Raw genomic sequence first — 23,625 nt, 5'->3', positions numbered from 1 at the left:
CCAGTATTTTTTACGTAGAATTTTTCCATCCCAACTTCTGACATGTAGAGGTAACAGCACCTGGCATCTCTCCATAGACACTTAGCTTCGGGTGTTCTTTCTGGCCCCTCCATGGATTTCTCTTTTCTCATCCATGTGCTTCTTTAAGCTTTTACTGTAAAGAAAAAAAGGGATTTGGAAAGTCACACAAAACAAAGATGCAGCTGAAGATAAAACATCCCCACATAGGCCACAACACAGCCTTGCTGCAGACCAGGAATGCCCTGCAGGCCTCTCTCCCTTCCCAGGAAGGGGACAGAAGTATCTTAGGGTGCTGCTGGCTCAGGGGCTGCTTGCAAGGACAGGAGACTTTCTTCCTATCTTTCCAGGCCCTCCAGGGGCCCAGCGTGCTCATTCTTCTTCTCCCAGGTCACACGGAGAAGGGAGGATGCCACCCACTGTTAGAACAAACCTGATCTGGGGGCTCAGTGCACTCAATAGCCCCATTCTGACACATGCAGAGGGCAGTTCTGGGGGTCCACTGAGGAAAAGGAGTCTGACGGCTCTTGGAGGCAGCCTCAGACCAGCCATAGAATACTGGGCTTGGGTAGGGCAATGGATACAAAACTGAAAATACATAGTTCCCAACGTGCTGCCTTTAACTCGTGCAGGAATGAGAGTTACTAACCTAGTGCAGTAACCAGACTCTGACAATGGTTGCCTGTGGGCAGAGCAGCCTGGCTTGCTACAGTCCATGGGGTTGCAGATTAGGACACAACTGAAGCAACTAAGCATGCATGCATGCATGCAACAGTTGTAAACTACTCTCCTTAAAAAAAAAATGACATGCGTCTGCCTTTCAGTTTGCTGGCCTGGTAAGCAAACATGTTAAGCCTTGCAGTTACTACCAGTTGACTTAAGGCAGTGCCCCGGTTAGACAGTGAACTCTACAAATGTGACTGCCCCCTGCAGGGAATACTGGCCTCTCTGGGGATATTTCTCCAGCTGAGCCACCTTTACAAACTACTAGCCAAGTCTGACTCTTTAGGACCCCATGGACTGCAGCACACCAGGCTTCCCTGCCCTTCACTATCTCCCAGAGTTTGCTCAAAGTCATGTCCATTGAGTCAGTGATGCCATCCAACCATCTTATCCTCTGTCACCCCTTTCTCTTCATGCCCTCAATCTTTCCCAGCATCAGGGTGTTTTCCAATAAGTCAGCTCTTCACATCAGGTGGCCAAAGTATTGGAGCTTCAGCTCCAGCATCAGTCCATTCAATGAATATTCAAGGTTAATTTCCTTTAGGATTGACTGGTTTGAGCTCCTTGCAGTCCAAAGGACTCTCAAGAGTCTTCTCTAGCATCACAATTAGAAAGCATCAGTTCTTTGGTGCTCAGCCTTTATAGTACAACTTTCACATCTACACATGACTACTGGAAAAACAATATCTTTGACTAGATGGACCTTTGTTGGCAAAGTGATGTCTCTGCTTTTTAATACATTGTCTAGTTTTGTCATAGTTTTCCTACTAAGAAGCAAGCATCTTTTATTAATAATTTCATGGCTTCAGTTTCTGTCTGCAGTGATTTTGGAGCCCAAGAAAATAAAGTCTGTCACTGTTTCCATTTTTCCTATCCTATTTGCCATGAAGTGATGGAACCAGATGCCATGATCTTACTTTTTTTAATGTTGAGTTTCAGGCCAGCTATTTTACTCTTCTCTTTCACCTTCATCAAGAGGATCTTTAGTTCCTCTTGCTTTCTGCCATTAGAGTGATATCATCTGCATATCTGGACTTGTTGATATTTTCCCCAGCAATCTTGATTCCAGCTTGTGATTCATCCAGTCTGGCATTTTGCATGATGTACTGTGTAGAAGTTAAATAAGCAGGTGACAGTATATAACCTTGAGGTATACATTTCCCATTTTGAACAAGTCTATTGTTCCATGTAAGGTTCTAACTGTTGCTTCTTGACCTGCATACAGGTTTCTCAGGAGACAGATATACTTCCTGATGTACAGAGAACTTCCAGATGTACAAACTGGATTTAGAAAAGGCAGAGAAACCAGAGATAAAATTTGCCAACATTCGTTGGATCATAGAGAAAGCAAGGGAATTCCAGAAAAACATCTATTTCTGCTTCATTGACCATGCTAAAGCCTTTGGCTGAGTGGATCACAACAAACTTTGGAAAATTCTTCAAGAGATGGGAATACCAGGCCACCTTACCTGCCTCCTGAGAAATCTGTATGCAAGACAATAAACAACAGTTAGAACTGGACATGTAGCAAAGAACTGGCTCAAAATTTGGGAAAGGAGTACAACAAGGCTGTATGTTGTCACCCTGCTTATTTAACCTCTATGCAGAATACATCATGTGAAATGCTGGGTTGGATAAATCACAAGCTGGAACCAACGTTGTCGGGAGAAATATCGACAACCTCAGATATGCAGATGATAACATTCTAGTGGCAGAAAGCAAGAGGAACTAAAGAGCCTCTTGATGAAGGTGAAAGAGGAGAGTGAAAAACCTGGCTTAAAATTCAACATTCAAAAAACTAAGATCATGGCATCTGGTCCCATCACTTCATGGCAAATAGAAGAGGAAAAAATGGAAACAGTGACAGACTTTATTTTCTTAGACTCCAAAATCACTGTGCACAGTGACTGAAGCCATGAAATTAAAAGATGCTTGCTCCTTGGAAGAAAAGCTATGACAAACCTAGAAAGTATATTAAGAAGCAGAGACATACTTTGCTGACAAAGTTCCAGATAGCCAAAGGTATGATTTTTTCCAATTTCCATGTACAGATGTAAGAGCTGGATCATAAAGAAGGTTGAGTGCCAAAGAATTGATGCTTTTGAACTGCGGTGCTGGAGAAGACTCTTGAGAGTCCCTTGGACAGCAAGGAGATCAACCCAGTCAATCCTAAAGGAAATCAACCCTGAATATTCACTGAATGAACTGATGCTGAAGCTGAATCTCCAACACTTTGGCCACCTGATATGAAGAGCCCAACCACTGAAAAAGACCCTGATGCTGGGAAGGATTGAGGACAGGAAGAGAAGGGGACAGAGGATGAGATGGTTGGATGGCATCACTGACTCAATGGACATGAGTTGGAGCAAATTCAGGAAGATGGTGAAGGACAGGGAAGCCTGGCATGCTGCAGTTCTTGGGGTCACAAGAGTCAGACACGACTGAGTGACCAAACAACTGGTGGCTCAGTGGTAAAGAATTCATCTCCCAAAGCAGGAGACCTGGGTTCGATCCCTGGGTTGGGAAGATCTCCTGAAGAAGGATATGGCAACCCACTCTAGTATTCTTGCCTGGGAAATCCCATGGATAGTGGAGCCTGGTGGGCTACAGTCCATGGGGTTGCCAAAGAGTTCAACACAACTTAGTGACTAAACAACAGACTTCTTAAGGTGATCTTCAATAGTTTTATATATTTCCTTGCCTATTGTGATTTTCCATTTTCTATGGATTATTGCTCCTTTTCTATTTAGAAAACACCTTTCAATATTTCTTTTAGAATAGGTTTAGTACTGTCGTATTCTTCTGGCTTTTGCTTTTCTGAGAAATTCTTTCTCTCTATTCTAAATGATAATTTTCCTAGGTAGAGTATCCTTGGTTGTGGGTCTTTCTCTTCCAGGACTTTGAATATATCATGCCACTCCATTCTGGCGTGCAACATTTCTGCAGAGAAATCAGCTGATAGCCTTATGAAGGTTTTCTTGTGACTGACTCATTGTTTTTCTTTTGCTACCTTTGTTCAGTCATTAAGTCATGTCCAACTTTTTGCAACCCCCTGAACTGTAGCACATTAGGTTTCCTTGTCCCTCACTATCTCATGGAGTTTGCTCAAACTTGTGTTCACTGAGTCGGTGATGCCATCCAACCACCTCATCCTCTGTCCCTGCTTCTGCTGCCTTTAGAATCCTCTCTTTAAGTTTAATTATATCAACTGTTTATTTTAATTATATTTATGTCTTAATGTGGGTCTGTTTTGGAGAAGGAAATGGCAACCCACTCCAGTATTCTTGCCTGAAGAATCCCATGGACAGAGGAGCCTTGTGGGCTATAGTCCACAGTGGGTCTGTTTGGGTTCATCTTATTTGGGACCTTCTGTACTTCCTGCACCTGAATATCTATTTCCTTCTTAAAGTTTGGGAATTTTTCAGCCATCATTTCTTCAAATACATTTTTGATCCCCTTCTCTCTCTTTTCTCCTTCTGGCACCTTTATTTTTCATGCTTTATATTATCCTGCAAATCTCGTATGTTGCTTTCATTTGTTTTCATTTGCCTTTCTGTGTGCTGTACTGATTGGGTGATTTCCATTATTCTATTTTCCAGATCACTTACTTGCTCTTCTGTGTTACTTAGTTTAGTATTCACTGCTTCTAGATTGGTTTTTATCTCAGCAATGGAGTTGTGTAATTTTGATTGGTTCATTTTTATAGTTTCTAGTTTCTTGTTAGAGTGATCTGCATTTCTATCTTTATTTCCTTCAACATTTTTATTACCTCTTTTTTGAGCTCACTGTCTTGTAGACTGGTAAGGTCTGTTTCATTATTTGCTCTTTCGTGGGATTTTTCTTGTTCTTTTAATTGAGAGTGATTCCTCTGATTTTTCATCTTACTTCACTTTCTCTGCCTGTATAACTTTAGGAGAAAATGTTCTATTATGGTCCTTGAAGGGGTGTTTTTCTGTGGGAGCACCTCTGTGAAGACTGTGTGAGCCCAATATTTTGGATACGGGTCTTTTCTCAGCGTGTGCTGGCTGTTCCCCATGTGATGAGCTATGCTCAGTTGCTCGGTTATGTTTGACTTTTTGTGACTTCAAGGACTATAGCCCACCAGGCTCCTGTCCATGGGGTTTCTCAGGCAAGTATACTGGAGTGGGTTGCCATTTCCTCCTCCAGGGGATCTTGCCAACTCAAGGATCGAACCTGTGCCTCCTGCATCACCTGCACTGCACGTGGATTATTTACCTCTGAGCCATCTGGGAAGCCCTATCCACTCCACAGTGGGTGTAATTAATGTTGTGCTATCCAGAGCCAGCACTGGTTATTGGGCAGGGGACTCTCTTTGTTCCACAGCCATCACAGCCCTGTCAGGGGCAGGGTCTGCTCCCCAGTTCCTAGAGTAGAAGCTCTGATGGATGGATGGATTAAATAACACTCTGTTGCCTTTGACTGCATGCTCTGTCCCAAAGGAGGTGAGTGCTGAAGGAACTGAGGTCCCTGTGGTCACAGTGAACCCATTCACCACCTGTGCTGTAGTCCATGGTCACGTGGAAGCAGCCCACGGTCACATCCTTTTCTCCACTGTGTTTATCCTAGACCCTGTCCCAGGCTGGTGCTGGGGGCCAGGGCGCTGTGGCTACAGGGACCAAGGTGGTTGTGCTGCTGCATGGGACCTGGCTGACTCTATAGCAGGTCTCTCCCAGGACCTGTTCATCCCAGATCCAGCTCCAAACTGTGGTAAGGGGTGGGCAGAACCAGAGCACCCCTGCCAGGAAAGGAACTGTTGCATATTCCTCCCCAGGGGCTGTACATGTGAGACGTGTGTTTCTGTGGCCCCACCCAAATGTGCACGCCAGCAACCCCTGCTTCTGCTGGACCTGCGCCCCACTGTTAATGCACTGACGATGGGCTCCAGTGGAGGACCACACTTGTCATTCCCACGCTAACGATGGGCTCCAAGATTCAAACCATATCACACCCCAGACCCCCAGGCTGTCTCTGTGCAGCTAGACTAAGTCTTCTCCCAGGGCCCATCCACCCCAGACTCAGTGCCTAGTTGCTGCTGGTACTAGAAGCCCCATCTGGTATGCATTTCAGGCTGGGAAGTGCAGCAAGGTAGCAATCCATCTCTCTCCGCCCTGATTGTTGGTAAGCCAGCATGCATCCTTGCAAGCAGGGTCCTGATCATTCCAACCTCTGTCTGTTCTTCCAGCAGGCAAGGGGGATCCCCAGGAAAGAACCTGTCTATGTGGACTTTCTCTCTTATGTCCTCATCCTCTTACCCAGGGTCCTACTGTCCCTTAATAGACTTAGGTCCTCAAGTGGACCAGGAGTGGACAAGATGACTGGGACAGCAGCACCCATCACGCTGTCAGGCTACAGGTAAAACTGATCATGGAGAAGACAGAGTCGATCCTGATGTACCACACCTCATCACACCTCCCCTTCTGAGAGCTTTCAGTTTTGGGAGATGATCCATTCTTGTCTGAGCTAATGTTTCTATCACTGTTGTGGAAAATACCCTAGGTGGTACTTTGAAATTTCTATCTTGTGTAAGGTATCATGCCAGATACTTTTCCTACTGAATGTGATGGAATCTCAGGAGACAAGGCAGTTCAGAATCATGATTCGACAGGTGTGTCTAGTCAGACCCGCAGCGCCTTTGCCCCTTCCTGGGGTCACTCTGGTGGAGGTCACACTCATTCTCTGTGATAGCCCCCTTAAAGAGGCCCTAAAGGGAGTAATCAGCCCATTTTAAAGGTGGAGATCTGAAGCCTGACCACTACACCCTGCGTGACAGGGCATGGAGGCAGAGATGAGTCGCCTGTTAGGACATGAAGAGCTGAAATTATTTCTTGCTAAGAGATGGTTAGTTTCCAATGAGAGATCTAGAGTTCTGCGTGTACAATAATGGAAACCGTTAGCTTAAGGTACCTGTGTCTACTATCTCCAGACTCCCCATGCATGGCGTCCTTCAAGCCTCTAAAAGCACATGGTGAATGGCTGGTACTCTGGCTGTCCTTTCCCTATAACCCCTGCCACAGCTCACTTGAGCTCTCTCTCTCGCATACACACACACACACACACACACACACACACACACACAGGACCTCGACCTACTGTCCTGGCACCCGAACTTGTTTTGCCAGAACAGAACGTATATTGTGTTGCTGCTTTGCTTACAGAGGTTCCCCTAAAACACAGGGCTCTGTGTATACCCCCTCGCCTTCTCCGCTGCAGAGATCTGGTCCGCAGGCAACCACTCTGTCAGAGAGGACTACTGTTTTCAGAAGCCAATGGGCAGCCCCCATAGACCTCAGTTGTAACTACAAATGGAAATCCCTGTAACACCCTTGAATGAACTAACAAAATGCATGGAGGGCTCTCTGATAGATCACAAATATGTGGCATGAGGAAGTTCATGCTCATGGTCATTTGCTTAGCCCTGTCTGACTCTTTGTGACCCTATGAACCCTGGACTGGCAGCCTCCTCTGTCCATGGACTTTTTCAGGCAAGAACAGTGGAGTGGGTTGCCATTTCCTCCTCCAGGGGATCTTTCCAATCCAGGGATCAAACCTGAGTCTCTTGTATCTCCTGCATCGGCAGGCAGATTCTTTACCACTGAGCCACCAGGTAAGCCCCCATGAGGAAGTTAGAAAGCCTTTATTGATAAGAGCCGATCTTACAAAGAAGTCTGTGAGAGAATTAGAACAGAGAAATACAAAGTGTGAGTGCGTGTTAGAGGATACAGGACACAAGCAGGTGTAGCTCTCACTGGCGCCCTCTGGCCTGAGGATACTAACAGTGACCATTCATTATATTGCCTGAGATGCTAGTTGAGATCAAACTTCATCCTGCCCATCTCTCCTTCTCTGCCACCCTCACTGCCCACCCTCCAGTTTCTCTAACATAACAAGCCATGTGCTTCCTCACCCCAGGGCCTTTGCACATGCTGTTTCTTCTGCCTCTCTTCAGTTCACTAGTCCTCCTTCCGCTTCAGGCCTCTGCTTAAATGCCCTGTCCCAGCAAGTCCACCTTCAACCCCTGGACCATGTCAGGCCAGGTTAACTCACACTGAGCACATTTCACTCTGTAACCAATTAACATAGCTGTATGAATTGCGTAACTGTATAAGTCATATATAGCTTATATAGTATGTATAACCACGTGGTGTTGCAGGATAGTTAGTGGTACTAGTAGTTTGAGCCCATCCTCCCCCGGGGGCTGTGAGCTTTATGAGGAGCAGGCTGAGTATCCTGTTTAGATTTGGGCTCTGGGTGGCTGGCATGAAACTTACATAGCTTGAGCCTCTAAAGTCCTAGACTGTCAGACACTTGCCACATAGAATGAGCGTTATGAGAGTAAAGCAGCCCACTGTCCCTAAGGGACCTGGGTCTCTGACACAGGGACACAGCCCAGAGGTTCAACCTGCGGGCACAGCTTCAGACCAGGGGTCTCTCAACACACGCTCTTGCCTCTCTTATCTTTGCGGTTCCCAAGGAGGCCCATGCAGCTCTGCAGGGCAAGCCTATCAACCCATAGCTTCATTCCAATTTCACCTAAACTTCCTCATTTACAAATCCTGAAAAGACTCTCTTAATTGGCAAGCTGCTCAAAGATCTGTTTGGCAAGCAATGGGCTCACTGCAACAGGTCAATGAACGGGAGGAGGTCCCAGGTGATGAGACATATTGATCTTAGACAGAGCATGGTGCTTCCTGACCAGCTGGGTGCTGTCCACATCCCCAGCACTTGGTCTGGTAGGCTCCATGTGATGACCTGGACTGTGGTCTCTGTCTTCTCCAGATTCCATCACTGACCTTTCAAAAATTGAGATAAAATTCACATACTGTAAAGTTCACCCTTTAAAAGTGAAAAAATTTAAGTGTTAGTCACTCAGTCGTGTCTGACTCTTTATGACCCCAGGGACTGTAGCCCACCAGGCTCCTCCATCCATGGAATTCTCCAGGCACGAATACTGGAGTGGGTTGCCATTCCCTTCTTCAGGGGCTCTTCCTGACCCGGGGATTGAACCCATATTTCCAGTGCCTCCTGTATTTCAGGCAGATTCTTTACCACTAAGCCACCTGGGAAGCCCTATAAAAGTAAACTTTGAATTCAGTGAGGGTGTTTTTGTTTGTTTGTTTTTGGTTTTTGTTTTGTTTTTAGTATATTTAAAAGGTTGTGCAACCATCTCCACCATCTAGTTCCACAACATTTTCATGATCCAAAAAAGAACCCCCAGAACAGTCACTGAACAGTCACTCCCCATTCCCACCCAGCCCCTGGCAACCTCTGATCTGCTTCCTCATCTGTCTCTATCAGTTTAGTTCAGTTCAGCTGCTCAGTCATGTCTGACTCTTCGTGACCGCATGTGTCTAAAGCACTCCAAGCTTCTTTGTCCATCACCAACTCCCAGAGCTTGCTCAAACTTATGTCCATCAAGTTGGTGATGCCATCCATCATCCTCTGTTGTCCCCTTCTCCTCCTGCCTTCAGTCTATCTCTATAGATTACCCTATTCTGGACATTTTTCAAGGTTCACACATACCTGTATTTTCTTCCTTTCATGGCTGAATACTATTCCACCATAGGGATAGACCACATTTTGCTCATGTAGTCATCAGTTGATGGACATTTGGGTTGTTTTTCTTTTTGTCTACAGTGAATAATGCAGCTGGAAACATGTGTGTGCAAACTTTTATGTGGACATGTTTTCATTCCTCTTGGGTTTTAAACCCAGGAATGGAAGCGCTGGCTTGTGTAGTAACTCTGTTTACCATTTTGAGGAACCATCAGACTGTTTTCCAAAGCGACTGCACCATATGCCTTCCTACCAGCAGTATGAACAATGGTTCCCATTTTCCCACATCCTCACTAACACATCTTTCTGAGTAGAGCCATCTTGGTGTGGAATGAGTGTGAATATATTACTTTTGAGTAAATAGATTTCCTCTATCATGCCAAAACTCACAATCCGACACGTAATCATGAGCGTGTACAAAAGTGTACTTGGAACTGTGATGTGAGAGCTGTGTATGTATAGGATACTTGAAGCAGATCCAACCACTTCTTACCTGCGTGACCTTGTGCAAGTTATTTATCATCTCTCAACCTCAGTTTCCAGGTCTATAAAATGGAGGTGGTAATGTCTGTTGGGAGATTTAATGAGATAATATACACAAAGTCTCTAGAAAAGTGCCTGGCCAATAGTAAGGTATCGTGTCTCTCATTATCATTTATTTAAAGAGTTTTTTTATGTGAACCATTTTTAAAATCTTTATTGAATTTGTTACAATATTGCTTCTGTTGTTTATGTTCTGGTTTTTTTGGCCATAAGGCATGTGGGATCTTAGCTCTCCCAACCAGGGACTGAACCCATACCCCCTGCATTAGAAGGCAAAGTCTTAACCATTGGACTCCCAGGAAAGTCCTACTCATTATCATTTTAATGTAAATTGATGCTATTGAGCTCCTATTAGCGACAGAATGACTTAATTTGTTAGAGCAAATTAGAGACACCATAGTGATCCACTTACCATCACTTGATGTAACCAAGTGACCCACAACCCAGAGACAATCTCTGAAGACAGTTGGCCAGGGTGGGTCTGAGGCCTGATATGTGTGGTTAACCTCAGAGCGTGGTGTTACAGGCTCCAGCCAGCTGGTCAAGATGGGCACTGACCGCTTAGGATGAAGCCCAAAGGCAACAACTGCACTCCTAGTGGTTTGCCGTCGCTCTCGGTAACCTCTTTCCTGAGGTTCCCAAGACTGACCTGCAGGGCTGTCAAGAAAACACACTGCAGGCGAGCTAGACTTTCTAAAGCCCTTTCAGTTTTCAGTCTCCAATTCCTCCCTCCTCAAGGCTGATTCATCGCCTCATCTCTGGAGGTTTCTTACCCGTTCCAGGCCTGGCGACCTTCTTCTCCAGTCATGACTGCACAGACCCTCTTGTGGCTACAAAGCACCTGTCTTGGTGACTCCTGCAGTTTCCTCCAGTGGTTCAACCAGCCAGCCCGCGGGGTGACGTGCTGCCACAAGCTCATGGGGCCTTTGACCCGCAGAGCAGAGCAGAGGCTCCATATACCTCGCCATCTTGTCTTACACCACAGGGGCCTGTGTGGGCCTCTTTCACCTTGCCTGACTACAGCTCCAGAAGGCTAGGCGACCTCTCCAGGGCCCTGAGGCAGCTTGGATAGCCCAAGTCTTTGAGTTTCTCTGTGCAGCCCTGTCCTCTACACACCAGGCTACTCTGGAGGCAGCTCCGACCCGGAGCTGGTTAGAAAGGCAGACTCTCGGGCCTCACCCCATGCCCACGGAGTCAGAATCTGCATCTCACACTTCAGGAGAGTCGTGCTTTCAACCCACTAGCCTCGAACCAACCGACAAGTCTCAGAGCAACGCCTCGGGCAGCTGCTCTGCTCAGAGGCCCTTAGTCAGGAACATTCTGTTCTCTGCGGGCCTCAGCCCTCCCCTCTCCTCGCTGGCCTCCACAGCTGCTTTACTCATCCCTCCATCTGTGTTGTCACCCCCAGCCCCCAGAGACAGGTGTCTGCTTCCCGTGCACATGCACACTCACCTGTTCACACTCACCTGCATATGCATGTGCGTGCTGAGTCACTTTGGTCGTGTCCAACTCTTTGTGACCCTATGGACTGTAGCCCACCAGGCTCCTCTGTCCCTTGGATTCTCCAGCAAAGAACACTGAAGTGGGTTGCTCTGCCCTCCTCCAGGGGATCTTCCTGACCCAGGGGTCAAACCTGCATCTCATATGTCTCCTGCACTGGTAGTCAGGTTCTTTACCACTAGTACCACCTGGTAAGCAGGACATGCATATGCTAACACATTTCCATGTGTTCATGTGTTACACACGCATATACTTTATACATGGGTGTGTACACACATGCATGCATATTTAAACACATGTTTGTATACCACTTGAATACAGACACACAAGCATCCTCACGTGTGCACACTTGTGAGTACACATGCGACCCTGTTCTCAATCTCTGGGACCAGCAGAGAAAGGGAAAAGTAAGATTGATTCTAACATACATGCGGACTCTCTATAAAACCTGTGGGTAAAATACACAAACCTCTCTCCTGAGAAAGGTCAGGATTTTTCAGCCTGTCCTTTGAGAGCCTGTTTTGTAAATCTGTAGATATTGAGAAAAAGTGAAATATATTGAGGAAGTCAGAGGTCTGAATGAATGAAGATCAGCTGCATGGAGGCTGACTGACATGGTCAGGTCCTGATCACACTGGCAGGTGTGAGTTCATGGAAGGGCAGGAACCACCCATTCTGCATTGCCCTCCAACAGGCAGGTGCCCACAACTGGATGGATCCTGGACCTTGAGGTCTGCCTGCCCTCTTTAAGATGCGACCACCCACCCTATTTCAGTCTTGTGCACATCATCCCTGCTGGCTCCAGGGCAGAAACTGAGGCTTTCACAGTCCACTGTTCGAAGACCCTTTGCTCCTGAAGTGAAGCTCCCGAAAAGTCACACTGAACTTACAGGGAGAACCAGGAAGGAGGCAGATGGCCACCACTGAAATGCACGGAATGCACCCTATCTAATGACAAATACATATTATCAAGACTTACCTGTACAGTTTACAGAACAGCAAGGAGACAGACAATCACCTGGGTTAGGTTATGCTAAGGCCTTATCCGCACTATCTGCCACAGCAGCTACAGGCCACATGTAGCTATTTATATTACAATAAAATAAAATTAAAAATTCAGTTTCTCAGCCCCAAGGACCATTCTGGGTGCTTAGAAACCACATGCAGCTACCTCATTGGGCAGCACAGACAGAATATGTCCCTCATCCCCCAAGGTTCTACTGGATAGCCTTGTCTAAGCTGCTCAGTGCAAGCACAGGTCTGAGTCTTACTATTCAGACACTCAAGTGGCCCCATCTGTAAAATGATGATAGTGCCTAACCTTGAAGAAATCACTCTAAGATTTTTATATCTCATATATGAAACATACACACAGAGCAACCAGTGTCCCAGCACGTACACACATGGTGTTTTGCTGCCTGATAAATCTGAGTAACTGCTATGTCTTGGACCACTTGGGCTGCTGTGACAGAAAACCAAATACTGGGTGGCTTATAGACAAGAACTGCTCACAGTTCTGGAGGCTATAAGTCCAAGATCCAGGCACCAGCAGCAGGACTGACTTCCTGGTTTATAGACGGCTGACTTACTGCTGTCCGTCATCACACACAGGAAGGGGCAAGGGAGATCTCGAGGGTCTCTTTTGTAAGGTCGCCAATCCCATCAGGGGCTGTACCCTCATGCCCCAGTCACCTCTGAAAGGTCCTACCTAATACCATCACATGGAGCATCAGGATTTAACACAGGAATTTGGGGGAGACACAGCCTACAGTACCATGGGCTCAAGTTTCTATCAAGTGTCTTCATGCAGGCACACATGCTTCTCCTTGGAGTCCTTATTTTGTCAGATGTTAATATCTCTGATATGAGATACAGAAACCTGTATACCAGTCAAGAAGCAATAGTTAGAACTGGACATGGAACAACGAACTGGTTCAAAATTTGGAAAGAAGTACATCAAGGCGGCATATTGTCACCCTGCTAATTTAATTAATATGCAGAGTACATCATGCAAAATGCCAGGCTAGATGAAGCACAAGCTGGAATCACTCTGGGTTATCCCAGTGTACCAGCCCCAAGCAAAAAAAAAAAAAGAAAGAAAATAAAGAAAAAAAAAAAAGCTGGAATCAAGATTACTGGGAGAAAGATCAACAACCTCAGATATGCAGATGACACCACCCTTGTTTCAGAAAGCGAAGAGAAACTAAAGAGTCTCTTGATGAAAGTGAAAGAGGAGAGTAAAAAAGCTGACTTAAAACCCAACATTCAAAAAATTAAGATCATGGCATTGGTCCCATCACTTCATGGCAAATAGATGGGGAAACAATGGAAACAGTGACAGACTTAAATTTTCTTGGGTTCCAAAATTCCCGTGGCAGAGCCATGAAATTAAAAGCTGCTTGCTCCTTGGAAGAAAAGCCATGACAAACCTAGACAGCATATTAAAAAGCAGAGACATTACTTTCCTGACAAAGGTCCCACATAGTCAAAGCTATGGTTTTTCCAGTAGTCACGTACAGATTTGAGAGCTGGACTATAAAGAATGCTGAGTGCCGAAGAATTGATGCTTTTGAACTGTGGTGTTGGAGAAGACTTTTGAGAGTCCCTTGGACACCAAGGAGATCAAACCAGTAAATCCTAAAGGAAATCAACTATGAATATTCATTTGAAGGACTGACGCTGAAGCTGAAACTCTAATACTTTGGCAACCTGATGCAGAGAGCCGACTCATAGGAAAACACCCTGATGCTGGGAAAGACTGAAGGTGGGAGGAGAAGGGGACGACAGAGGACAAGATGGTTGGATGGCATTACTGACTCGATGGACATGACTGAGCAAACTCTGGGAGACAGTGAAGGGCAGAGAAGCCTGGTGTGCTGCAGTCCATAGGGTTGCAAAGAGTATGACATGTCTGAAAGACTGAACAGCAGTATCTCTGATCCCTTAAAGGCCTGAGGAAATCTGACTCTGAAATGCTTGCAATATTCCTGTCCTACCCGGATTTCTCTCCATCTTGGATTCTTCCAAGATGTTCTTCTGAAATGCAAGGACATTTCAGAATACTTTACCCTGATTTCAGCTGCTTTACGCTGGTTAGGTCTGAGTTGCTTATTACTCCCTTGGAAAGGGTTTATTGCTCACCGTTGTGTTGGTAGCCATCAGCAGATGAGGGGTAAGTGATAACTAAGGGTCCATAACATCTCTCTAGCAGAATTCTCTGCAAGCCACAGGGTGGCAAGCTTCTCTTTCTAGGTCCTTCATCCACAAATCCAAACCACCTTTTAGGGGATTCCCCAGTAGTCCAGTAGCTAAGACTCTTCACTTAAACCACAGAGGGCACAGGTTCAATCTCTGGTTCAGAAACTAGACCCCGCAAGCTGTGTGGTGTGCCCCTTGGAAAAAAACACCTTTTATTCTTGAGAGGCTTGCATGTCTCATTCAAAGATGCACCAGTAAATCCCATTTCTTAATAGCAACCACCAGGCAACCGTATTTCTAAGGAGTTCCTTAGAAATGATCAACTGTGGATTTGTGGATTTTAAAAGACAATTTCAACTTATTGTGAAGTCAGGACACACCCTTGGAGGAGGCCTTCCAATCCATACAGCTGTGGGTCCCAGACAGAAAGAAGGATGGAGGCAGTGTGATTTACCCATTAACCATGAATTGACTGTTGTGGTGACCAACCTCTCCAAAATACATTACTTAAAAAAAAAAAAAATTATCACCTAGGACTGATATTAGGTTTTACTCTTTTGTACATAATTTAGACAAGAATATCACTGATATTCAGAGAGACGAATACATCTACACAGACAAGAAATAAAGCAGTTTTGAAACGACTAGCATCAGAGGCTTCTGAGACATGTGTCATAAAACAAAGTACAGGTCAAGGCCAAGGCTGCCACAAGAACAGAGGTGGGCATCACCTGGCTGCCTTTTCCCCTGGACTCAAAATCTTATGCTCCTATGCTGTGAAAGATGGCAACGAGTTCCTAAGCATAAACATTTGCCCTCATTAGAGTGTGGGCATTCTTTTTAGGGCTTCAGTTTTCATGAAACACTACACATTTTGGAACACATGGTGCATACTAGGGGAAAGAAAGCTCTCACGGGAAAATGCAGTCAGCAGAACCTAGAGGTGATCTCCCATAAATGTGGCATGCTGCAGTTCATGGGGTCACAAGGAGTCAGACATGACTTAGGGACCAAGTAACAGTAACCACAAAGAATGGAGAATAAGTCCCACTGGAACGTGGAAGGTGGCTCTCTTACCTTTGCATCTGGATGCAGCTGTCTTTCTTGTCTGGATCTTGAAGGAGGAAGCACAGCCAAACCTGAGAAGAAATGAGGAACTGGTGGTCACTGCCCTTGAGGTCAAGGCTGTGGGTGGCATTAGCCGACCACTAACTTATTGAGTAAAACATCCAGGCCATGGAAACACCAGGAAGGCAGGGGCAGACTGCAAAGGACGTGCAAAATGCCCATGAGGAATAGCAAGGTGTTCCCAGGTATGACTGTGGAGGAGGGATTCCCTTGCAATGACAGCAACTGGAAACTGATATGGAGAAACCTCATAAAGTAGCACATGCAGAAACTGTTCAGTCGCTGTCATGTCGGACTCTTTGCAACCCCATGAATTGCAGCCTTCCCTGTCCTTCACTATCTCCCAGAGCTTGCTCAAACTCATGTCCACTGAGCTGGTGACGCCATCCAACCATCTCATCCTCAGCTGCCACCTTCTCCTCTTGCCCTCAATCTTTCCCAGCATCAGGATCTTTTCCGATGACTCAGTTCGTCACATCTGGTGACCAAAGTATAGGAGATTCAGCTTCAGCATCAGTCCTTCCAGTGACAGATGATTGGAATGATTCAAAGTTGATTTCCATTAGCAATGACTGGTTTGATCTCCTTGCTTTTGAAGGGACTCTCAAGAATCTTCTCCAGCACCACAATTCAAAAGCATCAATTCTTCAGCACTCAGCAGAAGAAATCATTGTTGTTGTTCAGTTGCTAACATATCTGACTCTGAAATCCTATGGACTGCAGCATGCCAGGATTCCCTGAGCCTTCACCAACTCTTGGACTTTGAATTATGGTCCAACTCTCACATCCATACATGACTACTGGAAAAACCATAGCTTTGGTTAGATGGACCTTTCTTAGCAAAGTTTTGTCTGCTTTTTAAAACGCTGACTGGGTTTGTCATAGCTTTCCTTCCAAGGTGCAAGTGTCTTTTTATTTCATGGCTGCAATCACCATCCACAGTGATTTTGGACCCCAAGAAAATAAGTCTGCCACTGTTTCCACTTTTTTCCCACTTATTTGTGATGAAATGATGTGACTGGATGCCATGATCTTAGTTTTTTGAATGTTGGGTATTAAGCCATCCTTTTCACTCTCCTCTTTCACCTTCATTAAGAGGATCTTTAGTTCCTCTTTGCTTTCTGTCATAGGGGTGGTGTCATCTGCATATCTGAGGTTGTTGATATTTCTCCCAGTTATCTTGATTCCAGCTTGTGCTGCATCCAGCCTGGCATTTTGCAAGATGTACTCAACATAGAAATTAAACAGGATGACAATATAGAGCCTTATTGTACTCCTTTCCCAATTTGGAAACAGTCCATTTTTCCATGTCCAGTTCTAACTGTTGCTTCTTGATCTGTTATATATAGGTTTCTCAAGAGACAGGTAAGATGGTCCACTATTCCTATCTCCTGAAGAATTTTCCACAGTTTGTTGTGATCCACACAAAGAATTTAGCATAGTCAATGAAGCAGAAATAGGTGTTTTTCTGGAATTCCCTTGCTTTCTCTGTTATCTAACAAATGTTGGCAATTTGATCTCTGGTTCCTCTGCCTTTTCTAAACCTAGCTTGTGCATCTAGAAGTTCTCAGTTCTTGTACTGTTGAAGCCTAGCTTGAACGATTTTGATCATTACCTTGCTAACATGTGAAATGAGCGCAACTGTGTGGTTTTTAACATTCTTTGACATAGCTCTTCTTTAGGATTGGAATGAAAACCTCCCTTTTCCTGTCCTGTGGCCACTGCTAAGTCTCCAAATTTGCTGGCATATTGAGTGCAGCACTTTAACAGTATCATCTTTTAGGATTTGAAATAGCTCAGCTGAAATTCCATCACTTCCACTAGTTTTGTTCCTACTAATGCTTCCCTAACTAAGGCCCACTTGACTTCACATTCCAGATGTCTGAGAGCTCTTAGGTGAGTGATCACACCATCGTGGTTATCTGGGTCCTTAAGACTTTATATAATTCCTCTGTGTATTCTTGCCACCTCTTCTTAGTATCTTCTGCTATTAGGTCCATATTGCTTCTGTCCTTTATCATGCCCATTTTTGCATGAAATGTTCCCTTGGTATCTCTAAGTTAAGAGATCTCTAGTCTGTCCCATTCTGTTGTTTTCCTCTATTTCTTTGCATTGATTAATGAGGAAGGCTTTCTTATCTCTCCTTGCTATTCTTTGGAACTCTGCATTCAGATGGGTATATCTTTTTCTCCTTTGCCTTTCACTTCTGTTCTTTTCTCAGCTATTTGTAAGGCCTCCTCAGACAACCATTTGACCTTTTTGCATTTCTTCTGCTTGGGGATGGTTTTGGTCAACACTTCCTATACAATGTCAAGAACCTCGTCCATAGTTCTTCAGGCACTCTATCAGATCTAATCCCTTGAATCTATTCATCACCTCCACTGTGTAATCATAAGGGATTTGATTTAGGTCACACTTGAATTGCCTAGTGATTGTCTCTACTTGAAGTCTGAATTTTGCAATAAGGAGCTTATGATCTGAACCACAGTCAGCTCCCAGTCTTGATTTTGCCTATTGTATAGCTTCTCCATCTTTAGCTACAAAGAATATAATCAATCTGATTTTGGTATGAACCATCTGGTGATTTCCATGTGTAGAGTCGTCCCTTCTATTGTTGGGAGAGAGTGTGTCCTATAACCCGTGCATTCTCTTGGCAAAACTATTAGTCTTTGCCCAGCTTCATTTTGTACTCCAAGGCCAAATTTGCCTATTATTCCAGGTCTCTTGACTTTCTACTTTTGCAGTGAAGTCCCCTATGATACAAAGGACATCTTTTTTTGTGTTAGTTCTAGAAGGTCTTGTAGGTCTTCACAGAACTGTTCAACTTCAGTGTTTTCAGCATGAGTGGTTGGGGCATACACTTGGGTAACTGTGATGTTAGTTTTGCCTTGGAAACAACCGAGATCATTTTGTCACTCTTGAGATTGCATGGAAGTACTGCATTTCATACTCTTTTGTGGACTGAGGGCTATTCCATTCCTTCCAAGGGATTCTTGCCCACAGCTGTATATTAATGGTCATTTGAATTAAACTCACCCATCCCTGTCCTTTTTAGTTCACTGATTTTTAAAATGTTGATGGTCCCTCTTCCCATCTCCTGTTTGACCATTTCCAATTTACCTTAATTCATGGACCTAACATTCCAGGTTTTCATGCAATATTATTCTTCATAGCATTGGACTTTACGTCCACCACCAGACACATCCACAACTGCATCGTTTCTGCTTTGGCTCAGCCTCTTCATTTCTTCTGAAGCTATTTCTCCACTCTTTCCCAGTAGCATAGTGCACACCTACCTAGCTGGGGGGGTTCATCTCTCAGTGTCATACCTTTTCACCTCTTCCTACTGTTCATGGGCTTTTCAGGGCTGAAGCAGTTTGCCATTCTGTTCTCCAGTGGACCACGTTTTGTCAGATCTCTGCAACAAGACCCATCTATCTTGGGTGGCTCTACACAGAATGGCTCATAGTTTCATTGAGTTTTACGAGGCTGTGATCCATGTGATCATTTTGGTTAGTTTTCTGTGATTGTGGTTTTCACTCTAGGGCTAGGGAAATAAAAGCACTAAGAGACTTGGGACCAATTTGTGTGAGAGAAAATGGTCACATCAGCTAACATTTCATCACAGTAAATGCACCTGCTTAGCTATCAGCTCCAACAGGCAACCTGGGGCTGGGTAGCTGCTCTTTTATCTGCAATCCTGGTCACCAATGTGTGGTACTAAGCTGAAAGAGAGCTATTAGACCCTCACTGGCCTTCACAGGCACCACTCAGAGAAAGAATTCCCACGTTGAAAAATGAGAAGTGTGCCTAGCTGCCACAGCAAACCCACCATCAAACACATTCTCCATAAACAGTCAGGGAGGACCATCTCTCAAAGCTGTAAATCCACTATGGTCACTTGGGGTTTGCACTTGACACTTCTTGTCTATGGCTATTTTCTTCTGAGGCCTCCTGACCATTCACAACAGGCGTGTAACTGAGACAGTGGTTACACAACTGATCTTTGTGCAAAGAGAGCAGTTATCTCACTACTCCTCCTTCCAGGAAGAAGTTGGGGGTAGGTGGATATGGTGACCTGAGATTTGAGCGCTGTCTCAATGTCCAGCACACAAGACACAATCTCTTCACCAGGGACTACTCACCACCGGCCCCTGAGGCCTGGGCTGCTCCCTCGACTTTGCAGATGCCGTGAGGGATGACAGCGCCAGCTCTTAGGGACACCAGTCACAGTGCTACAGACATGCTCCGCAGGCAGTGAGAGGCCCTAACGGAGGCCCTCCTGACCCCACTGTGGGCCTCTGCCCAAGCACTCAGCTTCACACACATCCGTCAGGCACTCGGGAGCTGGCAGACAGCCTGAGGTGGAGAGCCATTTAAAGAGGGGACTCTCGGGTGAACCTGAGATGGATCTGCTCAGAGTGTTTCTTCTAACACACTGTAGGCACTGTATTAGCTTACTCCTTTCAGTAACATACTTTCATATACTTCCCTTTTGGGGGGATTTTCTGCTCAAAATAACTCACATCAGAACTCTTTCAAAAGGATACTCTGGGTAGTACTTCCCAGAGGACTAGATAGGACTTTACTATCTGAAAAAATCTGTGGCACAAGAATCTTAAAATTTCGCCTTTAGTAGAGTCTGAAGTCAGGCAGATTGATTCCTCCAGTTCCATACGATAACCCTATATGCAAAACAGAAAAAGAGACTCAGATGTATGGAACAGACTTGTGGACTCTGGGAGAAGGAGAGGGTGGGATGTTTCAGGAGAACAGCATTGAAACATGTATATTATCTAGGGTGAAACGGATAACCAGCTCAGGTTGGGTACATGAGACAAGTGCTCGGGCCTGGTGCACTGGGAAGACCCAGAGGGATCGGGTGGAGAGGGAGGTGGGAGGGGGGACTGGGATGGGGAATACATGTAAATCCAGGGCTAATTCATATCAATGTATAACAAAAACTACTGTAATGATGTAAAGTAATTAGCCTCCAACTAATAAAAATTAAAAAAAAAAAATAAATAAATAAAGTGAATTAAAATTTAAAAAAAAAAAAAAAAATTTCGCCTTTAGAGATCATAAAAAAAGCAAGCACAAAATTAGATCAACATGACCCTGAAAAAACAAAAAAAGGAAGTCTAATTTATGGAAATTATGGTTTCAACAAAGTGCAAAGGAATTTTGTTAGTACGGTTAGCTACAAAACAAACTTAATTTTCTTGGAAAAATTAACAATCAGCCTCAGAGTAAAAGCCTCAAATAAATTTTGAAAAATTTCTAATTCAGTTTAGTGCTGAAGGAGCATAAAAACTACCACGCCAAACCTAGGATGCTTTCCACAGTATGATGAAAATATTTTTAAAAGCTGGTACACAAAGGTCCCATTTTAATAGTTTCTCTTGTCAAAATATTTAAAATGTTTTGAAATCCAGTAAATTCTCCCATATCAGAAAGATAAAGCAAGTAAAGTTGGTCTTTTCTCCAAAGGAGATAGAGATAAGAAAACAGAACTACTGTAGTAAGATGGTGTCTAGACAAAAATCATGCCTTTCACCCTTATTCTGTGTGAAATCAGAACGGTTTTAAGCACTTTGGAAACAAATGACAAACTATTTTAGAGTAGTTTAAATTATAAAGACATAGAAACTGAGGAAAAGATTTTGGATTTTTCTGATAGTAATGGTAAGTAACTTGAAATGTAACTTCGCACCTCATGATACAACTATAAAGTGTGCGTAAAACCTGAGAAGCACAGGTATGACAACGCAACCAGGCAAGTCCTGACCACAGCCAAACAAATCCTGCTAGAACAAGGAACACGAGTTTGTCCTGCTGCCTCAAAGAAAGCCCTTGGCTGGAGGAGGCTGGGCAGTTAACAGCCCTAGTGGATTCCCATGTATTAGCAGTCTGTTGGCCAAAGGTAGTTGGCTAGGAGAATTTTGACTGAGAACATGCTGCAATTTACACTTTACTTTGTTTTCTCATTCTAAAAGTTACACCACACCCTTCTTCAGTGTCACAGAAAACTAAAATGCTTATATGGCAGTTGGAATCTACTCCATGGGGCACAGCCTATTAGGCACAACACTGGTTAGGAACAAACACCTTCATAAACTTCCATGTTCATCGGTCAAAGTAATTGTTGATATAAGGCAACTTGCTGAACCAGGTGAGCAGTGGGAAGCCTGAGATATAGTAATACTTAGAACAGATACAAGCTAATTGCTATCCAAATTACTCGGCTACTAGTTTAAATGTTGTAGTTTAAATAAGGTCACTTATTCTGAGGAAGTTTTGCAAAAAAAAAAAAAAAAAAAAGTTACCCTTTCCTAATAAACAGGAAATCATTAACATTCTGGATAACAAATGAGAAGTTCACAGATGTTAAAAAAAAAAAAAAAATCATGCAAAGAAAGAACCTGAGCACAGAGATATTTTCAAACAGAGAGCAGAGAGCAGAGTGCAGGTATCTGCCCAAGGCTAATTCTGCTAGGCCTTGCGAAGTTACCCTGTAAAGTCCAGCTGCTAAACCACAGTGTCCCCCAAAATCCCAATTTATAAGCACCATAAAACTCATGGACTGCTGAGTTTAACCACAGAACAGTGTCCACGAGTTTTGGGAGCCATCTCAATGAAGTGTCTCTCTGAGGTGGCAGTATACGGTATCAATTTATATCATCTGAAGAGAAGACAATCCAGAGGGATAGGGTGGGAAAGGAGGTAGGTTCAGGATGGGGGGGAAACATGTATTCCTGTGGCCAATGCATGCTGATGCATGGCGAAAACCATCACAATACTGAAAGCAATTATCCTCCCATCGAAATTAATTAATTTAAAAAATGAGTTTTTTTTTTTAAAAGAAAGAGCAATCTTCCACAGGAGACTTAAAAATTCACTGAAGGGTGGAGAATTTTCAAGGGCAAAGTAACAATGTATACCTGTTTTGTTCTATATAGTATTTTAGGTATCTAATAAAACTATTTGTATATTATCCACATTTACAAAATATACTACAGGCAAATGTACATTTCTACTACTATCTGGAGAGTATTAAAGCTGAATTAGGTTAGAATTGACTTATGTACAGGTTATAATAAACTTACAACATAGAACAGTTGAAATTTCACTCTTAAGAAGTCTGTATAAACCCTCACCTCCAGTTATAACTTCTAGACCAAAGGTCTACAATGGTCCCTAAACGTTAACCCTTTAGAGGAAGGCAGCCTGCTGTCTTCACTTTCTCAGAAGGACAAAACTCCCTCAGCCACTTCCCAGGCGCCCCATGGAAGAACACAGGCAGCGGTACAGTTATGTACCAGCTCCCAGCTACCGTTCTCTCACAATCTTGAGGGTTATTTCTCTTAGCACCCATGAAAATAAAATGAAATTCTGTTGCAGTTTAAATAAAGCTGTTGGCATTACATAAGAGTGTAGGACCCAATGTTAAATATCCATACCAGAAATTAATGAGGGGATGTCAAATACTAAGGTGAATTTTAATACCCATAAATTTCCACACCACCCCCATGACCATGCAGAAACATAATTAACTTTTAAAACCTCTCCAAAGAGGGACTGATTTCAGACCATATTAGAGAAAAAGCTACGGTGGTGATTAAAGACACGGTGAACCAAGGCCTCGCCTGGGGTGGGAGGGAGGACAGTGGTCGTTATTCTATTTCACGTAACAGTTACATTTCAAGGGGCATAACTGTGCTGGTTTAAAGACACATATCCCCTCATAGGCGGCAAATCATTCTGAAAGTGGACGCTGTTTAAATTACTCTTGAATCGGGCTCCCGGCTGACACCACAAACCTCTAGCACCACGTTTAACAAAAGCACTGAGGAGGCAGTTCATTGTTCATGAACCCTATGACAATGTGAGAACATAAGCAAAGCTCTATCCATCAAGATTATTTAGTCTACTTCTCAGTCA

This window comes from Odocoileus virginianus, chromosome 31, assembly GCF_023699985.2.
Source record: "Odocoileus virginianus isolate 20LAN1187 ecotype Illinois chromosome 31, Ovbor_1.2, whole genome shotgun sequence".
Lineage (NCBI taxonomy): Eukaryota > Metazoa > Chordata > Mammalia > Artiodactyla > Cervidae > Odocoileus > Odocoileus virginianus.
The sequence above is the reverse complement of the archived record's forward strand: the minus strand, read 5'-3'. Positions refer to the sequence as shown.